The sequence below is a fragment of the Prinia subflava genome, chromosome Z, assembly GCF_021018805.1.
Source record: "Prinia subflava isolate CZ2003 ecotype Zambia chromosome Z, Cam_Psub_1.2, whole genome shotgun sequence".
NCBI classification, from domain to species: Eukaryota; Metazoa; Chordata; class Aves; order Passeriformes; family Cisticolidae; genus Prinia; species Prinia subflava.
In genome coordinates this window covers 69,362,380-69,374,926 of record NC_086283.1, presented here as the reverse complement: position 1 = coordinate 69,374,926, position 12,547 = coordinate 69,362,380, and the positions used below count along the sequence as shown (strand labels likewise).

Here is a 12,547-nt window from a genome sequence, read left to right as displayed (position 1 = left end):
TTTCACAGTATTTACTTCTGAAAATAAACAGAAATCTGTAGAGCCTGAAAAGGATAGAGTGAAATAACATGCTAGTTTGTAACACGTTGATTAAAATTATTGCTTGGATTTAAAAAAAAATGAAATCAGAAATACAGCCAAATTTTCTTTTAGAGAGTGAAGTGCCTCATATGCAAGACTGGCTTTATGGTTTGATTATTGTCTACTGAGCAGATGAAATTATGTCATAACCCCTCATGAGCAATGTGCAAGTACTTCTCATATTAAAATAACTTGTAGTTAAACAATTGATATCTCCTGTTGAAGAACCACCCACAGACATTAAAGTGTTTCTCAGTTCACAGTAATTTCCATTGTATCACTGAGATGTATCTCCTAGGGATGAAACTAAGTTGGAGTACGAATGCTTCTGTATAAAGAGACCCACCCAGTGTAATTCTCACATGGGTTGCTGCTGTTGGCAGCAATTGCAGTGGCCACTTGAGTCGTGGCTGTGGATGTGAACTTTCAAACTACATTCTAACTTGGCTGCAGTCTTTTGGATATTCTTCTTGGATATTGTCCAAGATTTGTCCTGCATCTAGCCCAAAGGAGCAGAAGAAAGAGAGAATTAATATGTCTGTGTGTACATAATATGTGTACACATAAGTAAGACACATAAATAATGAATAAATACACATATAAATATTTATATTTACATATCGACATATATATTTTATTACAAATGTTAAACAAGCATTTATGTGTACTTAGACTTGCTTTTTAATCAAATCTAAATCATAAGCCTGTCAGTAAATAAATATTGGGTAAAGCTATAGTTTCTTAATTTGAAATTAAATGCATAGATCAAATTTTATACTCTTGTACAAAGAAAAAGCTGATTTCATCTTCATCATTTCTTGCTTTTTTATTAGTTAGTTAAGTACAAAATGATTTTTTGATAAAAAATTTTTTTTTGGGAGCTGGTAAACATATATCTGAGAGACAAAATGTACAAAGAAATAGCTGGTTTAATCTTCTTCATAACTCCTTGCTTTTTTATTAGTTAAGTATAAGATGATTTTTTGAGGAAAAGATTTTTTTTTGGGAGCTGGTAAAAATATGTATCTGAGAGCCAAAATGAATCAAAACCACCCTCCTAGAAATATTTGTGAGTACTTTTCTTAAGAAACATGTATCATAACTTCATTACATATCCAAAAAGTCATGAGAAAATAAATAAGCTTCCCAGGACTATATTCACGCATGGCATAACAAATTCTATCTTAAAAATATACATTTCGATACTGCCAAAACAGTTTTCTAACACCTAAGTGACCAAAAAGGTGAATGAAAAGGAAGTCATGGAAAGAAAAATTACCTGCTAAAAATGTTTCTAAAATTTGAAAGTGGTAAGCAGAAATGTATTCTCACTGCCAAAAGTATGTCTGAGGGATTCTAAAAATGCTAATTTAGATATGCTTTCTGTGCATCCAATGCTACATACTACTCTTCTTAAAATTTATGTGTACTTCTTTTAAAAAGTTACGTGCTTCTGACCAGTGCACAAGACTGCCAGGTTTTCCCAGGATACATAATTAGGTCTTTTTCCAGTGCCATTCTTTTCCCTATTAGCTTTTTTTGTTGGAGTTTTGTAATTTTTTGCATTCATCGTGGAAACCCCTAATGTAAGTTACTGAATCCTATGATGTCAACATACCTGGTACCTGTTACCTGGTAACTTTGGTTGCTTAGATATCAGCTATATTGCAAACTAGTGGAACCAACACCCCACACCCATGCCCAGCCACCCCCCCACCCCAAAAACTAAAGAAAAAGAAGGAAAAAAAAAAGACTTGATTGCGTGTTGTAGGTCCTACATATTATTTCTTTCAAATCTAAACTATTTTTGGAACTTGACTGGGAAAAGCACCACATTAATTTGGCCAGCAGTTCATAAGTAAAAAGCAGGAGACTTTATGAGTTTCACATATTGATAAGCACATTGCCTCTGACATTGATTGCGTGCCTCTCACTGTAAAAAATTACAGTAGCTCTCAGAGTCAGTGTTCTGATGGTCTTCTGATTTTGTTGTGCAAGCAGACAAAGATAGTAAACATCTACAAATACATCACTTTAACTTAGTTTGAGTTCAGTTGGATAACCGTATTTAGCAAACACTTTCATCATGTACTTTCTGACATAATTTTGGGGTTTCTATTCAGGATTATCTTTATAGAACTATGTATAGGGAAAGCTCTGGAGATAGCAAAACTGGCTATCCTAGAACTTTGTCATTTCATTACGGAAGTGTTGCTAGGAGAGGCTAGTGAGATCACAGGATTACCATTAGTAGAAGCTAATACTCTGTCAATGCATAAATGAGTTCTAGTGCGTAAAGAAGAAAAGGAAAATGTATACATTTCATTTGTAATGTGAAAATATTTTCATTTTTATGCAATTTTCAATCTCTTAGTAAGCTTGGAAAGATAAACTTCCAGTAAGCAACTGGGATTTCTTATTTGCTCATTGACAAATAAATTATTTATGGATTGAAACAGTAGAAGGGGGAGTCACACATAAATAGGTTTTCTAAAGCTTCTGATGAAAAAAGTAGGAATAATTACAAAAAAAGTGTGGTGTTGGATATGTTAACATGCTGTATTGTTTAGATTTAGGTGTTTTAGTTTTTACAGAAAAAGATGTCTCAACAGGTATCATGATGGGGATTTCTTGGACAGTAGGAACTAACAAAAATGCCCAAAGCATTCCCTTTGCTTTTAGTAATTCTTCTATTGAGGAAATCTTACCTAAAATAATAAAAAGCTTAAGATAATATTAATAAAATAGTCTAGGTCTGAATGTATATATTTCCATTTCTTTGAGGAATAAGTAAGTAATTTATGCAACAGACAACTTAACATATGGCACTAGTATTTAAACAATATCTAGATGATATCTGCACTATGTTTAAGAATATTTATTACTGTATGATTTTTTGCATTTTTTTTCTGTGTGAACTTTTGTTGTATTCCTCACATAAATATGTGAGTACAACTGATAGCTTGGCATGTGCTCTGACTTGCAGTGTACTTAAGACACATAATAACATATGTCTAAAATGCACTGTCTGGGCTAAAACAGCCCAAGTAATGATGGGGTTTTTTAGGTTAGTCTTTCAAATGCTTTAACAGACTTTAAATGATACAGAAACTACATGGTTTCGTATAAATCCAGTAAATCTCCCTTTCTCAATTGACAGGAAGTACATTTCCTAGTAGTTTTCTCCTTTTTTTTTTTTTTTTTTTTTTTTTTTTTTTTTTTTTTTTTTTTTTTGATAAAAGGCACGAGACCCAGCATAGAAACCTTCACTGAAAGTATTCCTTTCTGGGATCATTGGCATCATGACTGCACATGTCACTTCAAAGTTGATAATGTCTTCTCTATAATTTTCTTGGCGTCTCCTGATCATGCCACTGCATTTACTGGTTTTTGAAGACCAATAAATGCAGGGAATTCTCTGTATCTGAGAATGGGGTAGCCATTTCATGGGTGTGAGGCTGAAAGGAGGCTTCTCTTAGTACCCTTGTTCCTTAAAATTTTCCATCCACAGCATTCTGCACAGCAGTTTGTCCAGAGACAATATGGTTATTGCCATGATGCGAAGGAGGATGTCCTTGTGGATGAGGCTAGACTCTCTTTTAGTTTTTAAGACAGTGACAAAACAGAACAAAGCAGAAGGACTTAGATGGTTTCATCTAAGTACATTTCATTCATGTACATGCAGAGAAGTTAAATTTATTTTTCATTACAGAAGAGTTTGTCTAGTTTTGAATGGGGAGAACAGCAACATTGGTTTCTTGGATTCTCTGGCTTTTGGGACTAAATACTCATGCTGTAGAAGGTGGAGAATGACACGGTGATGCTGCCCAAGTACTGAAAAGGAGAAGAGACATGAGTGAACAAAATTGTTCGCTGTAAATTGTCTGAGACCTAGCTCCCTAATAATGACTTTAATAAGGTCAGGGGGTTTTTACTATGAGATTATTGACAAGGAACGATGTAACAAAATTATTTTGTAATGATTGATTAAATATACAGAACTGAATGTACAGCCTTACTATCATAGGCAGTACAGACTATAGGATTGAAAACTGGACAGTTCAGGATAGAAATCTCTAATTACTAGGCACTTTTTTTGACTGACCAGTCTTTTATTTCTTACTGCTCACTTCTTCATGTGTACAATAATGATTTGCAATTATGGATGTTTGGAGGAGGCAGAAAGAGGAGCAATTGTTTTTTTAATGCAGGTATTGCTACCTAATGAATTTTCCACTGAGCAAGTTTGACCATAATTTTTAATATGAACATATTCTTTATTAATGTGGAAAGGTACAAAATATTTTCGTAGTTTTTACTCTTTAGCACAGTTATTATAAAGAAAAAAAGTCAGTCTTTCAGTCTTTTCTTCCTTGGTAGAATGTTGAGGAAATGAGGGTGGATGTCACATGATTGTATGACTTGGAATGAATTGAATTATGTGGGTTGACAACTCAAGATGATGGAGAAATTCAAGTATACTTTTTAAGTCACTTCCTGGTTTTGTAAGAACTCACCCTGGCTTTGGTTAGGATAGAGTTAATTTTCTTCTTAGTAGTGTTTTGGATTTAGAGTGAGAATAATGTTGATTAACACACTGATGTCTCACTTGTTGCTAGGTAGTGTATACCCTAAATCAAGGACTTTTCAGCTTCCTCTGCTTTGCCAGTGAGGAAGTGCATAAGAAGCCACGAGGGAGCAAAACCAGGAGAGATGGCCCAAACTGGCTAAAGGGATATTCCATACCATAAATTCATGTTCAATAAACTGGGGGAAGTTGGGTGGGAGCTGCTCATACAGCTTAAGGACAGGCTGGATGTTAGTCAGTAGCTGGTGAGCAATATTGAATTGTGTATCACTTGTCTTTCTTGGGGTGTATTTCTCGCTTTTGTAGTCTCACTTTTGTTACAGTTGTGTGTTTTTTGTTATCATTATTACAATATTTTAATTCAGTTTTCTATCCAATTTTTCTCAGTTCTCCTCCCCAGCCCAAGTGTGATGGGGAGGGATTGAGCAACTGCATGGTATTTAGTTGCTGACTGGGATTAAACTGCAGCAGCATGATATTGTCTATGTTTATGAATTGCAACCCAGAGGAAAAGAAAAAAATCATATTGCTCTTCATGTCTGCAGTGCTCAGCATAGTATATTGCTGTATTCAGAATCTAAGTTTGAGGAACAACTGTTTTCTGACAACAAATACTATTCACATTATCTCTTTTGTGAGTATTATTATCATTATTTTAAATGTATGTTATACATATTCATCTTGTTTGTGAGAATTAAGCTGCATTCAAGGGTAATGCTATTCATTTTTTGGTGATTTCTATGAGGTAATAACATACAGGAATCATTATCCCAAATGTAACTGAATCCTGAAACTGTGACAGCTGAGAAAGTGTTGTGTGTTTTCAGTGATGTGAAGACTGTCTTCAGTTTAAAAGCTCCTAACAGATGTTTAGAACACTCTTCTTTTTCATTAACAATATGAGTCAAACCCTGAATAGCTGGCTAAAAAACAACTTCCTGCTAAGCCAGTGGTATCACAAATTTATTATTTTGCCATGTTTCCTAGACTGTTGTGTTACACTGGGCCACTCTAACAATTCTGAGCATTAAATAAGTTTTCCTAAATATTTTATCTTTTCATTTAGTGCCAGGTGGAAGAAACTGAAAGGATTTACATTACACCAAATTCAGGTTCTCTTTTCTTGTCCGACAGTAAAATTCTGTCCTACCCCTTGGCAATCTTTATCATCTTAAATAATTTGAGTAAGAAATAAGAAGAAATGTGTATGAGGGACTAGATTCACAAAACTAATGGCAAAGAAGTGATCTTCCTCTTCACTGAAGTATGTACCTCTGGGTGTAAATCAGCAAAACTGCATGAGGAAGTTGTTATTCTTTTCCTCAGGTGGTGTGAATTTAATCCTTTAATCCAAATTAGTGTCCTAGCTACCAACAGGTAAGTATTCTAACATCTCATTTTTTGATACTGCTGCTTTATCTTGCCTAATAAATAAAGCTAGGAAAACTGAGTAAGTCAGTGAACCTCAGCATTAGATTGCAGCATTATTAGTGTTTTATACAAATTAAAATAATTTCACAAAAAGGAATGTGAAAGACTCAAAACAGAATTTTATATAATATTTTAGTGACTAAAAAACTTATTTATCAGATGGAGGACTTCTGCTGGGTTAATTTTCCATTTAATTTATGAACATGAATTAGAGTCCAGGTTTCAAAGGGGATGTCAATAATGTTATTTTAAAGACATCATTGAAGTTAAACCCATTTACCCCAGCAGAAAACCAAAGCTTGTATACATAATGAAGTGCAACTATATAAAATCAAGTTTCAAAACACCATTATTTTTTTAACTCCTGCTTACATGACAAATGGAATGATAATTCAAAATTATGTTTTGTTTATTAACTTGACTATTTAAAGTAACATGTTTATAACTTTGCCCTTCTTTTCTTTTTAACAGCACCTTCAGGCTTGAAAGAATATCTATATTTGGAGGCACGTCAATTAATTTGCATATCAGATTCATCATTGTGACTTCTTGCAGGCCAGATCTGAGAAGTAACCAGGAAACCTGACCCTTAGTGGAGAATGGAAAAACCATTGAAGTCAGAGCACAACTGATCACTAGTGTAATCTGCCTGAATCATCTTTCTCAGATCTGACAGCTACAAGCTGAGTCCTGGCAAAAGCCACAGCCTTAAATTCCATTTTAGTGGGAAAGAAGGATAAGAGAACTCAATGGCTTGCCCCATTGCAGAAACTGCTGTCTCCAAGCCTGACACCTGAGTTGTGTGCTGAGCCACCAGAGTACCAAACAAGGAGTTTTTTATGGGTAGAGCCAGCATCAACAAATATTTCAATATGTAGCCAAAAGGAGAAATGAAGCTCTTACATAATTTCAGAAAATGGATACATTTATTGTAACAGAGGAATGTTACTGTTACTGTGGGGAAGAAAACCTCTGTCATCCCTTGTACATATTCAAAGCCATACAGGAACAGGGCATAAGTGAAGTTCAGTCACTTAAAAGGATGCTGTCTCTTGCCCTTCACCCAACTTCGAGGAAGTTCCACTCTTTGAGATTGCATCTTGATGCAGTTCTATTATTTGCACTGTCACTTCCATTCAGGGTAATGATGTGTGCCACCATTTGCACAGATGGCCCCAGGAGATTTTTGACCACAACAAGCTATATTTTGCCAGGGCTCCAAAAGGAATTAAAAAGTTAGAACAGAAGAAAGACATTTATGCTCTCTTTCGTTATGGGGATCTCTTCACAGAAAGGACTATGGTTCTTTCTTGGGATGAAATAAATACATGCATATACATACATATATACATATGTATATATATGAAAAGCAGCAACGTGATAAGGTGTGTATTTAAAAAGGGGATATAATCTTTTTTTAATAGCATCTGTTTTTTTAATCATATTAGCAGCTGTTGATAGTCTATTGAATTATACATAAAAAAATGTTCCTACTGAACATTGACATTTAGTCCCAGTTACTGCTACAGAAGTCATTTGTAATATGTACTTGACATAAAATTTTTCTAGCCATTTGTCTATACTTCATGGAGAAATCTAACAGACAAGCAACATTTTCAGTTTATTTTTCTAAATAAATATGTCGTTTGTATTATTTGCAGTCACTCATTTGGGCTGGTTTTCATTATCTCCAAAAGTGAATTAAAGACAGAACCAAAACACAGGGGTTGCTGTAATGATTTGCTGAATGAAAGCTTTAATATAAATACTGTAATTTGTAAAATGATGAAGTATATTTATATAGGCAAATATGTATGGAAAACAAAAGGAGGTATTTTAACTCTTAATTTCAGAACATAGTTTATTTTAATATCCACAGGAAGAAATTAAATATATAATGGGATAGGGTTTTTATTATCATTGAGATTTAGTAAGTAAAAACTTGGATGTTTAAGAATGAAATGAATGTAGTCAAATACTGGTAGTTTCCCAAATTATACAGAGACCTTTTGCCAGCTGTCTCATTTTACTCGAAAATTGGTTTAATCATCTGGGGGGTTGGGTTTTTCTAGGGTGTGTGTATGCTAAGGTTTTTGTTTGTTTTGTTTGTTTTGGCATACTGACAAAACCACAAATTTGATAGTTTGCTCATAATTTGAAAAGTTACAGAATAAAAGATTGTTTCTTAGAACGGTCTACAGTTTGCAGGTAAGAACAGCCATTGTTATCCATCTAATGCAGTGTTTTGTTGTAGAACATACAAACTGTTTGGAATAAAACAGTTTGTTTGGAATACTGTTTGGAATAAAAATATTTTTTCCTTTTTTTCTTAGTCTTATTAGCCTATGTGTAATTTGAAGACAAAAGTAATGCATTTGGTTCCCAATTCATTTAAATCATTAGTCTTAAATCCAGTTAAATGTATCTGATTTATAAAGCTGAATAGTCTTTTCTTTCAGTTCATTGCTTTATGGAAGCATCTAAGTGCTCACTAACAGAAAAAACACCTTTCAACAATGAAAATTAATTTAAAAAATCTGTGGGTTAACTTTTTGAAGGGCAGATATCTTAAAAATGTGTTGCTCTACTCTAATGTGCTAACAAGTGTTATGCGTGTATGTTTGTGTGTGTGTGTGCACGCATGGCACCCTTACCTGCTCATGAATGAAATGCTAGCTCTGCTGAAGTAAGTGCCACAAGTCTTGTTACTGCAAAAGATGCTCATGTTACTGTATTTTTTGGTGAAAGACCTGAGCTCTGTTTTTGCTTGTGACTCTGAAGCCATAAGCAGCTTTTGAAGTTTGTCAGAAAATCAGAAAATTAAGTAAGTTTATGTCAGACTCCCTCATTTGGCAAAAATTGGGATGATCTTATGATTTGACTCTTTTTATGAAAGTCAGTGGTCCATTTCTTTTGGTGCAATGGATAAATGAAACCTTTGTATTTGTTAAAGGATAATGTCTGTGTTTTGTTCACATACAATTTAGCTTTTGGCTTATAGTGTTCTTACTGTGATGTCATTTCTGTGTTATTTAGTACATTATTTGGACACACAACTAGCATGGTCTTGGTTTTCCTCCCTTTCTGGATAATCTATATTTTAAAATTGGAGAGCTTTGAGACAAGTATTCAGTTCCTTAAAAAGGGGACAACATTATTGAAACAATAAGAAAATTTCAGAATGATAATTTGAACACTTTCATCAGTACCTAATGATAACACTTGAGAAAGCTCTTATTTTTGTGAACAAAATGCATTCATCTGTATTTGAAAATAGCCCAGTAAAAATCCAGTGGAATGATTTGTTACTACTTGCAAATACTTATCTGCTATGCTGAGCTCTAGATCACCTTGTGTGTAAAATTTTTATTGCTCAAAACCCACCTGAAACAATGCACAGTTTTCTTCAGAAAAATACATGAGATATGAAAAATAATTAATTGGTCCCAGGAGTGGTTTTATATAATGTGTGCAATGCAAAAATGAGGAACATATACCAACATGTAGGCCTAATTTAAGTGACAAATGTAGTTGGAAGATAACACTGCAAACCACAAACATGCTGTTACTTGCACCTCTGCTTAACTGGGACTTCATGCTGGAAAGTAAATTTCAGTGTGTGTACACATCCATGCAATGTCATGTATCATGTCTTATTTTACTACCAGTGTCATTGGGAGAAATCCAGATTGCTTGACTATCATAGATCTAAATTAAGTCTTTAGATAAGTATTCAGTATTGGATATAAATTTAGATGATGTCTGTATATTGCACAAATATTCCCATGAGATAACATTTCAACACACAATTTCAAGACAAGATATATCGCAAATAATTAGCACTGAAATACTTTTTCATAGTTTTAAACCAGAGGAGACAATTGGATTATCTCATTAAAGAGCAAAAAAATTGTGTTATTTCTATTATGTTCGTCCAAGCATACTGACAACACCAGCAGAACTTTTTCAACTAAGATGACTTTACAGCGACTGATGGGTCCTTTTTTAGGACCTTTTTTAGGTTTATGGGCCATGCATACAAAAAATGCCTACAGAAATAGTTCTATATAATGCATTGTTTCATTAGCTGGCATCTGAAAAGCCACCTGAAGCAGCCACTAAGCCTGAAAGGATGAGATGTGCAAAACAAAATGGTGACAGTTCTACATATGTCTGCAAGACATAATTTCAGCACTTAAGTCTTTTAAAAGACAAGGATCACCATCATTCATGAGAAAATTTGGGATATGTTAAAATAGCTCTTTTGCAGAGTGGGAGAAAAAGATTAAAAAAACCTGGTGATCACCAGGATGTTATAAAAGTGTCTCTCTCCTGAGAGAGTTGCCCCAAGTGTCACATGTTGTGAAAATCCCCAAGGGACAGATTTTCTTTCTCTGATCAGTGATGTGCTGGGTACATAGCAAGACAGTGATGCTGTTAATAAAACCTGACCACAAGATAGTGGTAGGTTATTGTCTGAGGAGGGATGGAGGAAGGACAGCTATCACTCTGCCCTGGAGCTCACCTCAAGGGAAGAGGCTATTACTGAGACTGTGTCTTAGGAGAAATCTTAGAGGACTGCTGAGACAAAAGCAATGATTTTCATGGGCTAGGCTGTTGAAGATGCCCTGAGAGAGGAAGCAAAAGCCAAGTGGATGTTGTTCAAATTATTTCTGTCTAGATTCAATATCCTTGCCCAGCCAGGAAGCCATGAAATCTCCCCACAGTTTGGCTGAACTTCAGAAAAGACAATTAAAAACAAGGACTCCTGTTCAGGAGGATCTGGAAGGAATACTAAGGGTTAAGTCATGGCAGATGGCACAGACACTATTTAGGGTATTATGGAAGGCGGAGAACAAATTCATTCTGCTTAGCTAGAAAGGCTTGAGAAAGGGTAAAAGGGAAACTGCACAGCTAATCAGCAGGGTATCAGAGGCTATTGAGGGCAAGACCTTCAGTAGCTGAAGAATTTTAAAGAAAATGTAATGACTAAGACTAAATATAAATTTAAAAAAACCCTACCAACTAAACAAACAACAAACCCAGAGCAACATTAATCAAAACAATTCCAAGATACTTAAGAGATTTCTTGACTAAAATAGTTGAAGGAAACAATAATTAAGAAATTCTGTTTCTACAACAGAGCAGAGGGAATTCTGGGTCTCCATCTGTAAAGCTGAAAGACAGTAAAGGAAAACAGAAGTACTTAGAAGAAGCTATAGGAACAAAATTGTTGTAACATTTTAATTCTGCTCATGCTGTGGAAGGACTTTTGTAGATCCTTGCAGATGAATTTTTTGTACAAAACTCATATGAAATCATGGTTTGTCAGTCTGAGGTGGTACAAAGAAAAATGAAGGTATATACAGCTAAGATTTTTAAAGATACTCAGGGATGAAATAGCCAAATGATACCTATGGTGTGAAATTCATTGTTTAAAGCTATTTTGATGGCTTTTGAGATGTGAGGTTGCAACTATGCTGCCAGTTTTAGATTGAAAGAGTATGGTCCATTAAATCCATATGGGGCAAAAGGGTTCAAAATAAAATAGTACCTTTCTAAAAAGAGCTAGAACACATCTAACAATTTTAACAATATTACCAAACACTGCAGGAAATTACACAGATGGATAAGAGAAAACACAGGTGGAACTGCAGCTGGCTAATAGGAAAGTTCCTGCTTTCATAAAAAGATGTAAAATATTGGAGAAAATAGTGATTTTTTGTGTCAGTTTTCACAGGTGACAGAGGCCAAGAGTGAAGTTCCAGGGGACATATTCTGTGATCCATGTGTCTTAAAATATATTTGAACATGTGAATATGCTGGAAAAGTAATGTATAATTATTTGGTAAATTTGGTGATCATACTAAGTTATTAAAGGTATTAAATGGGAGTGGCCTGAATGACTGGTTATTAAAATTAAAAATCAAATTCTTGAAGATAAACATAAACTGCTATGAAAACAATTCTATATTTTACATATTTCACTTTGCTTTATATTTAGCAGTTAAATGTTTCTATGAAAATGTTGGTCTTGTGCTTAAGAGGTCAGAAGAAAATGCAAGTTAACAATTTCTAGGAAAGCAGCAGAGAAAATAAGTGAACATTAAATATGTGATTGTTTCAATCAATAGATATGCAGTAGGCCATGATATTTTTCTTTTTAAATACTATGCCCAGTTTCTTGACTGGAAAACAAACAAAGAAACAAGTGATCAAACTGAAAAATCTTTAGAATGTGAATGAAAAGGTAGAAAAATAAAATGGTCCAGTTAGGTTCTGTCTGTGAAGTGACAGCAGGCAATAATTCTGCTCAACAGAGGTGTGAAACAGAAGTAAAGTGACAAGATCATGAATGGCATTAAGTGTGCAGTAGCAGGAGACATCAAACAAATCTAGCCACTGGGAAGCTCAGAAATAACACAGTAATGTTTATTTAAGCAATGT

The 12,547-nt window shown here is 34.4% G+C and overlaps 1 protein-coding gene across 2 annotated transcripts in view; it reads left to right on the top strand.

The window, feature by feature from the left end:
- PRR16 (proline rich 16) overlaps positions 1–7,768 on the top strand; it is a 138,676-nt gene extending 130,908 nt beyond the window's left edge. For both annotated transcript variants that reach the window (XR_010083559.1, XM_063423293.1), the window contains exon 3: positions 6,572–7,768. The gene's annotated coding sequence lies outside the window, so the exon portion shown is untranslated. The remainder of the gene's footprint in view (positions 1–6,571) is intronic.
- The last annotated feature ends 4,779 nt before the right edge of the window (positions 7,769–12,547 follow it).